This window comes from Palaemon carinicauda, chromosome 13 (assembly GCF_036898095.1).
Source record: "Palaemon carinicauda isolate YSFRI2023 chromosome 13, ASM3689809v2, whole genome shotgun sequence".
NCBI classification, from domain to species: Eukaryota; Metazoa; Arthropoda; class Malacostraca; order Decapoda; family Palaemonidae; genus Palaemon; species Palaemon carinicauda.
The window spans coordinates 112,145,499-112,156,968 of NC_090737.1; positions in this window are offsets into that span (position 1 = coordinate 112,145,499).

The window sequence follows — 11,470 nt, forward strand, 5'->3', positions numbered from 1 at the left end:
TACCCCTTCTTTTTTCACTGTGTGGGTCACAGCTTTTCCAGTACCTTCCTCATCTCTTATTGTAGATCCAAAGTAGTTAAAAGGATTTTTGTTTAACACTGGACCATTTTCCACTTCCCACCCTAGAAATTACTATTAATTAGATTTGTCTTTCCAACAGCCATCATCAATCATTTCTTTACTAAGGCTCCTATCCATGCTAAGATTTTTTTTTTTTTATGGAGTTTTTCTTCTGTTAGCCATAATGATTAAATCACCAGCAAACATAAATTCCGACAATTCTTCGTTGATTCATAATTCTGATAATAAAGTGTCTGTAACGACGAGGATCAGGAATGGACTCAGACCAGATATTTAAAGGAAGCTGACCTCCTTAGGGAATGCCTCACTCTCCTTATATTTTGTATTTCCGATGGTTCTTGTTCCCCAGTATATCATCCTCTCACCTAACCAAGTTCTCCGATACTCTTTTCTTCTCAGACACTAAGAGACTAAACCTCTTGTTACTCTGTCACATGCCCATCCAAAATCCTGTTTTCCTTCTAGATACTTCTCTTGGACTTGGCTTATTATAGAGATAACATCCCCTGTCCTCTTTCCTTTACTAGTTCAAACTACTGCTCTTTTATAACTTTCTACTCTCTCAACCTTCCTTCTAATATTCTTTCTAGTATCTTGTATACAGGATGCAAAAGTCTTACTCCTCTGTGGTCTTTAAAGTATAGCAAGTCTTGTTTTTTTTTTTATTTTTTTTTTTATAAAAATCAAACATCCAACTATCTTCTCAGATTTTTTGGATTTCCTCTACTCTCAGATCTTTCCAATATTGTTTGCACTCTCTCTTTGCATTGATTTTTGCAATGCCTTAATCATATTTATCTTTGCTCCAGATTTTCCTACAGCTTTTATTCACTTTTCCTTTCTTAATAGAGTTCACGACTTCACTTCCTCTGATGTTTGCTTATGGTTTTAGATTTAATGAACATTTTCAAGTTTACGATCATTCTCAAAGTTTAAGAGTTATGAAAAATAGGATTTCCATCTTCATTCTTACTCATACCTATTTTTTCTACATTTTGCCTGTCTTTTCTTATCGTGTCAGCCATTCTATATACTTTTCTATCTCTAGTATTCTCATCATTTCATTCAATTCTCTCCCGTATTTTCCATTTGCAACCACTACCATTCTTCTTGTTTTTATCTTTATCGTCTATATTCATCACTAGATTGGTAGTTTAATCTTCTTCGCAGCTTCCTCTGGCTATATTCTTTTCCTTTACAGCTGTTTAAACCACTAGTTTCCACCATGTCTCTCTTTCATGTAGTCCTCCCACACACTTATGCAGCTGATGGTATCACAATCTCTTTTACAACACCCTGCATCTCTTCAGGCGATTCTGAAGTTCCTTTTACACATTTCTCTTCTCTGGCTCTTTACACTTTATTTCTGATTTCCCTTACCTACGCCTCTACCAGTTTCCAAGTTTTGATCCTTTTATCTATGCTTGAAGTTTTTCATTTCCTTAATACTTTAACCTAAGATCAGCCCCTTTCAGAATATACAGACTTACAACAGATTCCTTTGGAATATCATTATAGTCCATAATAATGTTCTTGTCTTCCTTCCAAACCAAGGCATTTGTCTTTGTCTGCTTTGATATGTTACTAGACGACTTCTCCTTCTCTTAAACTGCGCATTCAGGTCTACCAGAAGCAGAGCTTCTGTTAATTCTAACAATCTTTCACCTTCTAAAGCTTCTTCATATATTCTCTCAAAGTCATCAGAAATAAAAAATTCTTGGTAATTCATGTCGCCAGATTACAGTATATATATATATATATATATATATATATATATATATATATATATATATATATATATATATATATATATATATATATATATATATGTATATATATATATATATATATATATATATATATATATATATATCTATATATATACGTATATATATATGTATATATATATATATATATATATATATATATATATATATATATATATATATATATATATATATATATATATATATATATATATATGTATATATATACGTATATATATGTATATATATATATATATATATATATATATATATATATATATAGATAGATATATATAAATATATATATATATATATATATATATATATATATATATATATATATATATATATATATATAAATATATATATATATATATATTTATTTTATATATATATCTATCTATATATATATATATATATATATATATATATATATATATATATATATATATATATATATATATATATATATATATATAACAATTCAATATACTTGATTAAAAATAGTAATTATATACAATTAAAAACGCAATACTCTAAAGTTGTAATTTCAAGTATATCTTCATGTGTATCCAGCCACCAATGAGATATATTCATGAATGCAAGGATATTCTGTAATGCAGCAGCAATTTGCAGAATGAAATTCTCCACGTGTTGTTATTAATAGTTCCAGGAGACAATAGCCGCATCAGCTCATGTGTTTCCAGTCCTTTTTGGTAACTGTGTCATAAACAATGGAAGGCAACAAAACATAATGTAGTATCATTTCATTCATGGTGGATTCTACTTCACAAAATGTCTCATTGTAAATGCTTGGTAAGAAAAACAATATGGATATTCTTATATTTGGCGTATTCACAACTATCGTTTATCTAGTGTGTGTATTACAAATATATTGTTTTATTTTCATATATAATATACTGAGAGTAACTGCTAGAAGATTATTGTTTTTTTCATAAGCTTTTTTTTAGTATTTTTGTGTTTGTGACATTGATTCTCAAACCTCCAAATTACGGTCTCCCCCAACCAGGCCATATGACCCAAATTCCATAAACCTAAATACAAATTCCTTTTAGATGCGTCTGTTCATTCATTAGTTCCTTTTTCTTTTATTTCATTCGCTGATTGATTCATTGATTTTTTTATCTATTTCTTTATCTATTCACGTCAATTTTCCAATACTTATTCTTCTAATATCCAATATTATCTTTATCTATTTTCTATACATTATTTAACTTTCTTATGAACTTTGCTCTTCTTTATGCATTAGATATGATAAAATTACGGGTAAAAATGTGTTTTACTTATAGGTAAGTATCAACAGCATCTTATTTATGACCTTTATCTATACTAACTAATTTACAATCTTTGGTGGATAACACAAGATGGTTTAATCTTTCACAATGATTGTAAAATGATAGGGTTATCTAAGGTAGAGAGAGAGAGAGAGAGAGAGAGAGAGAGAGAGAGAGAGAGAGAGAGAGAGAGAGAGAGAGAGAGAGAGAGATAATTAGTGAGTAACCATATCTATCGGGTTTATTCAATAAAAGGAATATTCTGGATTTTTATATTGTCATTGTGTTGTTTACTTTTATGTCTCTGATTTTTTCTTCTTTATATTCATCCTTTTTGTTATAGTAGGAAACACGATATGTTTCTCTTATGCTTTCCTATGAAATCATCCACCTACATCAGTTCTACTTCTGATAGTTGCTGTCGTTGCAAATATACGGATACTTTTTGGATAAATAATAATATGGAAACAAATTACTTGTACGGGTATCTAGAATTTACATTTAACAATAAAGTTAGAGGGAAATTTCACAATGTGTAAAGAAAAGGAAATATAATTTACTAGGTGCAAATTATTTTATTCTAAACCTTAGGGTCAATGGAAGGTATGAAGAGATGGTCGAGCCTAATGTCTAAAAGTTGAGTAGGAATGAAAGAGAGAGAGAGAGAGAGAGAGAGTGAGAGAGAGAGGAGAGAGAGAGAGAGAGAGAGAGAGAGAGAGAGAGAGAGAGAGAGAGAGAGAGAATTCTTGTTTACTCTTATGCTTGCACTTTTTGTCTATGCCCATTATTCACTTTAAGATGATTATGTGCTAATGGTCACATCTTGTTGTTAACTTACATAATTGACATCTCAGAGAGGCTAAAAATGTTCCCCCCATTATTCGGAATATTTCTGTTACACATGTTACATTAATGATGGATGATCACATCTCCTCGTATCAGCTGTATTTCATTACTTTATAGTATCTTCTATATTGCTTTTAAGATATTTTAAAACACAATATAAAAAAAATTTATCTTTTTATGTTTTTAAAAACTATGTTTGCCAAGCCTACACATATATAAATGAAATAAGCAAACTATTTACTTGGATTTATACTTAAATCTAGATGTGACTGCATACATCAATTATATAAAATACATATTTTTCTTCAGAGGCCCTAAAAGGTTATATTTTAAGATTATATCTGTCTCGTCTTGGCGAAGCAAGACATAAAAGACTGCAAATTTACTTACAAAGCCTGACTATTTCTTAACTCTGTAAACGAGAATTGTCATTAGCATACAAAAGCCAATTGTATATTTTGCAACCAGGGGTTGGAAGTTCTCTTCCAGTTTTACTTAACTCTAATTTTGTTAATAGATTTTTACGAAACTTGTGATATACTCAAGGGGCTTTTGTCTAAGTTGCCATGCATACCCTAATATAATTTTGAAATTAAGTTAGATAGATCCGAGAAACCAGTAATGAGTAAATAAAATATTTACAAAAGTCTATACACCAGCGGACTGGATCTCATTTAAATCGACTGCATAACTTATTCATTAGATAAGACGAGGTGGGTAGAATAATGACTTGGCTCCAGAATAGTGATAATTGAGTTTGAATTTTCCTCTTTATTCATGACTACTATTTCTGCGTAATGTCCGTCTATTCTTATAGTGTCTACAAGTCTGTCGGTTATCTTTTTCCCTCCCGTATTCCTGTCATTTCACCCCATTCCCTCATGGCTTTTCCCTTTGCAATTATTATCATTTCTCTCTGAGTCCATCTTTATCCGTGCTATTTTAAAGATTATCGTAATGGAAACATAACTGGTTCACTTGTCCGAAATCCTGTACATACCTTTGAGAAAGATTACTGTTATATAATTATGATTATTGTTTTATAGCTAATATAATTATGACTGTTCTATATCAATTTTGTTACTAATCTCAAAATATTTTTGTTGCTAATTACTTATCTATAGTTTATTGGCTATCGTTATCTCCTTTCCTTTCTGGGCAACTTTCCCTGTTGGATTCTTTGGGCTTGCAGCATTCTGGTTTTCAAACTAGGGGTACTATTTGTTTAGTAGTAGTAGTAGTAATAATAATAATAATAATAATAATAATAATAATAATAATAATAATAATAATAATAATAATAATAATAATAATAATAATAATAATGCGTGTATGGCGTTGATGAATACTAAAATCAATGCATAAAAGTTTTGCTGAACTATGACCATAACAAGAATGCTGAAAATACATAATGTATTATAGCTTCAACTCTTCATTATTGCAATGTTATGTAAAAGCTGAAAGGTGCAAATGAACAATAGCGAGAATTTTCAGCAACCAATCAGTAAGTAACTTCGAAAGAGAACTCTTTACCAACTGGAAAAATAAAAAAAAATAAAATCAGAAAAACAACTGAATATTTTTATAATGTTCAGCACGCATAATAAGCTTATGAATATTTAACATATATTATCATAGATTCTCTTTTTAAGATATGAGGAAGACTTGATTTTGTTTTTCACTCTGATAATTCTATTGTTTTAATAATTTTTAACATGAAAATCTATTTGAGATAATTGATACAAAAAAAAAAAAAAAAAAAAAAAAAAAAAACATTCCACGTTATGCATCGGCAAGCTTCAGTCGCCTCATACATTTTAGTAGTTATATCTAGCAACTCAACTTATGGGAAGTTTCCTGTAAGAGACGGTATATATTAAAAACTGATAAGGAAATACAGAGATATTACCTCTCTCTCTCTCTCTCTCTCTCTCTCTCTCTCTCTCTCTCTCTCTCTCTCTCTCTCTCTCTCCTCTCTCTCTCTCTCTCTCTCTCTCTCTCTCTATTTGTTTTACTCCATCCAGTCTATTTTCTCTTTACATCATCAAAGCGGAGAACATTTCATATGAAGTGTTTTGCGTAAATATAGTTGATTTTTTCGATTCAAACGAGATATGTAATAACTCTAAAGGCGCGATGGATTCATCAGTTTCCGAGTGATACTCAAAGGAAGAGTAGGATGAGAAAGAGAAGGAGGGGGAGGAAGTGTAGGAGAGGGGTGACAAGAACTGGTAGGAGGAGTAAGAGGAGGAGGGTTTATCAGTGCCACCTACGGGATGCGGAAACGATGCCAAGTACTCCCTTCCTGCTTTATGGTGAGCCGCCTACTCTCAAAAGAATTCGTTTTTAGGAGTGCCAGCTGATATCGATAAAAAGAAAACTTGGAGATTAATTATGGGTCATAACCTGGTAGGTGATAAAAATTTTTGATAATGGATCCTCAAGAGGACACTCCTTTACAGGGCAGTTCTCTGCTACACATAATCTTTAGGGCGTGGCCATGCAGTACAATCCTACTATATTAACAAATCTGTTATCATCCTCCCCAAAATATTTTTTTATTTTGAATGTGATATAACTTTCAATTATCACAATGCCATAGGATTTCAGCAAACAGAAGAGGTGAAGTTTTTTTTTTCGTCCTTCTTCAAAGGGGTGCCAAAGGCTTCTGATACAACACCGTGCTTGCTGGCAGGACTCACCCCGAGTCCTTTTCGTCTCCCTTCTTGCACCCCTTCCTTTACTCGCCGTAACTTCAAGAAGAACGTTAATGTCAAAACTATTTCCTAAGTACTTATTCAATTGTCTAACTTTCTCTTGTGCAATTTTCGTGTTACTCTCCTCTTACATTGCGAGACAGCTCGTGTACAAATAATAGTACAACTAAGGATCTTGGGGTTCATAATATTTTTTTTTCCTTCATGTTTGAAGAGCGTTCTGGTTATCAGAGTCTATTTACACACACACACACACACACACACACACACACACACACATATATATATATATATATATATATATATATATATATATATATATATATATATATATATATATATTTCAAGCTTAGACTGAAACTGCATCGATTATAGTTCATTAAAAAATTGTAAATCATTAATCTATTATAGTAAAATACATTTTTTTTTTAGCCTTAGTCTTCCAAAAATAATATTTTCTCATTAAAAGAGGCAAGGTCAGTTGTTCATTATATATTAACAATAAAAAAAAATTCTGTATATGAAACCCCCTTATTTCAATTACTGTACACATGAACGATTAAATATTTAACTGAATTTCATCGTCAAGCCTAAATATCAATCATTATCAAAACCAATTTCAATATCTAGAATCAAAACTGAAAACTATAGTATTATGATATATCTGAATGATCTTTTGCATTTGAACTGGTTAAAGTTGCAATGAGTGGTTAATGAATGAACATCTGATAAAAATAACTGATATGAGTATTCCTTCCCGTATGTTGAAATGCCGAATTAAGGATAAATGCTGAAGAATCAATAGGCTTATCATTTTTGGTTAAGTAATATTCAAGATTTTACTTGGAATTATACTCCGCCAAGAGCTGTTGCTCAGAGAGTTTCAAATTGAAAGGAATTTAATCTAACCATGAAATAAACCCATTTTACTTTACCCCAGGAGCATATAGGTGTGGTACCTTTAAATATACAATCTTTGGTGTAAAATCAACAGTTCCTGCTCTACTTGAGCCAGATGTCTCTGTCAGTAACTGTTAATAGAAAATGCAACCCTTATGGCTGATGTGTTTGATAGTAATCATGGTAAGTTACATATGGGTAGTGCCATAGCCTCTATACCATAGCCTTTTACTGTCTTGGGCTAGAGTTCTTTTACTTTAAGATATACTCGGGCACAATATTTTATCTTATTTCTCTTCTTGTTTTGTTAAGTTTTGTTATAGTTCATTTAGGAAATATTCATCTTAATGTTGTTGTTGTTCTTATAATGTTGGATTTTTTATTGTTTCCTTTCCTCACTGGACTATTTTCACTGTTGGAGCCCTTGCACTTATAGCATCCTGCTTTTCCAACTAGGGTTGTGGCTTAGAGGGTAATAATAATAATAATAATAATAATAATAATAATAATAATAATAATAATAATAATAATGATAATAATAATAATAAAAAAAAAAAAAATAATAATAATAATAATAATAATAATAATAATAATAATAATAATAATAATAATAATAATAATAATAATAATAATAATAATAATTTGGTGTAAAATTAACAGTCCCTCCTCTACTTATACCCAATGTCTCTGCCAGTCACTGACCATAGGAAAAGGCTACCCTTATGCCTGTGTTTCACAGTAAGCAGAGTAATGCGAAACTCAATCTTCCACACTCCAATTTTCCTGAAGTTAAGCTAACTAGTTTAGCCTTGCTGCCCCGTCACCCGTGAAATTGAAACAGTTTTACAGGATCTTGAGTCTTATGGAGGAGTATACCTAAATAGTACTTATTATTTTTCGCAAATTACCAACAAGATTCATTTTGCAATTGTATGGGAATTGGCAATGATACTCCATTTGTTATATGTTTTTATGATAACTCTAGCACTGCTCATTACCAACAAATTTTCTTATATCCCATACCATCGATAACTTTTTAATGTCTTTTGATAAAGCAAAAAAAAAAAGTTATGCTGTAAGTAATTATCTGTTCCCAAACTTTCAGTTTCATTCTCACAATCGCCTTCTTACAATTTCTAATGCTGTGCAAGATTCCCTGGACAATGGGTAGAAATTTCGCAAGGTGCACTGGATTTTATTGCTGATTTGATTCCGGTAATCATGAGTCCTTTATTTTCAAACACATTCTTTTCTTAGTATCACCATTGAAATTCTGAGCAATAGATTGCAGAGAGTAGTTGTTGATGGGTAGGCTACTATCATAGTGATAATGAAAAGTTAAAATCTGGTGCTCTTTAGTGTTCCGTTTTCGCCATTACTTTCCATACTATATACACATGATATGGGGTTCGGCTTAGAAAATAATAATGCTACTCTCTTTAAAACAATTCCATCTCCTGAATGTAGACTTGTGTTTACTGAGTCCTTTAATAGAGATCTAGCTAAAATTAGTGCATTATGCAGATCATGGGACATGAAGTTGAACCCTAAGAAAACTCAAAGACAGCGGCTCCCGAACATCCAAATTTTTACATTGACATTATCTACCTATTTATACATAATGCATTAAAATACTATGTGTGATTTTAGAATGTAAATTTAGTTTGGAGAGACAGTTTGTTTGTGTTTGTTCTTCAGTTGTCACAAAACTGTTCTGTTGACAAAGTCTTTTAAAATATGTAATGATCAATCTATCCTGAGGAAACTATTTAATTAATTAATTCTACTGTACCATATTTTGAGTATTATTCTGCTGACAAAGTCTTTTGAAGTATTTGATGATCAATCCATCTTCAGGAAACTATTTAATTCATTAATTGTGCTTTACCATATTTTGAGTATTATTCTCTCTGCCACAGGCTTTCAGTTAGTTTTCTGTAAACTCAGAGTAATTCTGATCATCGTGGCCATTCAGTCTTCCTAGACTAGATCATCATAAGGGTCAATGCTAAATAGTATTCTAGAAGTTTTATACTTGTGTGACCAGATTGTGGAATGATCTTCCTCCCCCGGCGGTTTAATCGGGGGAACTTCAGTAGTTCAAACATAGTGAAATTACTTTTCTGTTGAACTAATTGACTTCTAAATTTCATTTCATAGTTTATAAATTACTTATACTATAAACATTAGGGATGTGACCTATCTTTAAAGATATTTATTTTTTCAATACTTCCATTAATAATTTATTCGTAATTTATCTAATCGTGTTTCCCACTGTATCGTGGCTAGAAATAATATTTTTTTCATGATAGTAGAGAAAGCTCTATCTGAATTAATAATGATTTGTTCTTATTTAAACTTGTCCGTATTGATAATCCAAATTATAATTTTGTAAATTACGAACGAAAAAAAAATCATTAAGTACTATGAACTATTTTTTAAATATCAATGGAAACACTTTACATCAGCGAAATTTATCATATTTTAGATTTAACTGTTAGATAAACATATTACCATTATTTGTGAAATAAGACAATCTACAAATTAATATTAGAATTTATGTATGTTACAGTAAGGATAGCCAATATATTTTTAAAAATATGATAGCTAAAAAGCCTTTTTGCATTTTGAGAGTTCGCAAACCGCACCCCTTTTTTTTACATTTATGTTTGATAATCTGAAATAAAGGATATCTTGTATTTTTTTTTTATCCGATTGCATTTATGAATATGAGCCTTGAGACCAGACAATTGGGCCTTGAAGGCCATCATAAAGTTGCTTTACCATCTCAAAACATGAGCTATCTCACCAAAAGGCAAAATTATTTCATTCATCTATAAATGCTCAAAAGCTTGATGGAAACAAATCTGTTCCTTATCTTATTTCATGTACCTTACTTATGATTCTGTAGCTACAGGTATCCTGATGTTTTCAGCTGATATTTTGATAATTTTTCGAGTGTCATGTATTCTAAGCCCCTTCCTAGTAAATCATGCAAAGTAATAATATAGAAATAAAAAAATAATGTAAACAGGATCTTACAAACTTTTTTTCCTATACTTTTTCTTTTAATTTCCAGTGAATTCCTTCACTGTGTAATTTTCTGTCAATTAATCTGTTATTTTCCAAAGTTTTTACTTAACGTCTTGCTCTATTTCTTTTAAAATTAATGGAAACATTTAACTGGGCTAATTATTATTACCTACATATCCAAAAAAGGTATTACTCACTTGTACATATGATATGACTTCTACACAGACGTCTTCTTCCCAATTGAGGTTATATTCTCACCTGTGATACCAAACAAATTATAAAGATCTGTGAGAATTTATACATAATATTTCCTGTGATTTAGTCCTTCGTTACTTTGGGTACGTAGATTCCAGTTAGCAGGTTCTCCTTTTCACTATCTGATGATTTTGATTTGCATATTCCAGTTACATGTTTCTTCTCTTCACGATATGACAATTTCAATTTGCATATTATAGATACATGGTTCTCCTTTTCACAAGCTAATAATTTTAGTTTTCATATTTCAGTTACCAGGCTTTCCTCTTCACAATCTGGTGATTCTAATTTGTATATACCGGTAACCAGGTTCCTCTCTTCATGATCTGATGATTTTAATTTGCATATTCCATTTACCAGGTTCTCTTCAAGGTCTGATTATTTTGTTTTTATATATTCCAGTTAACAGTTTCTCCTCTTCACGATCTGATGATTTTATTTTGCCTATTCCAGGTACCAGGTAATCTTTTTCACGACCTGACGATTTTAATTTGCATATTCCAGTTACCAGGCTCTCCTCTTCACGATATGAGGATTTAAATTTACATATTCCAGTTAGCAAGCTCTCCTCTTCATG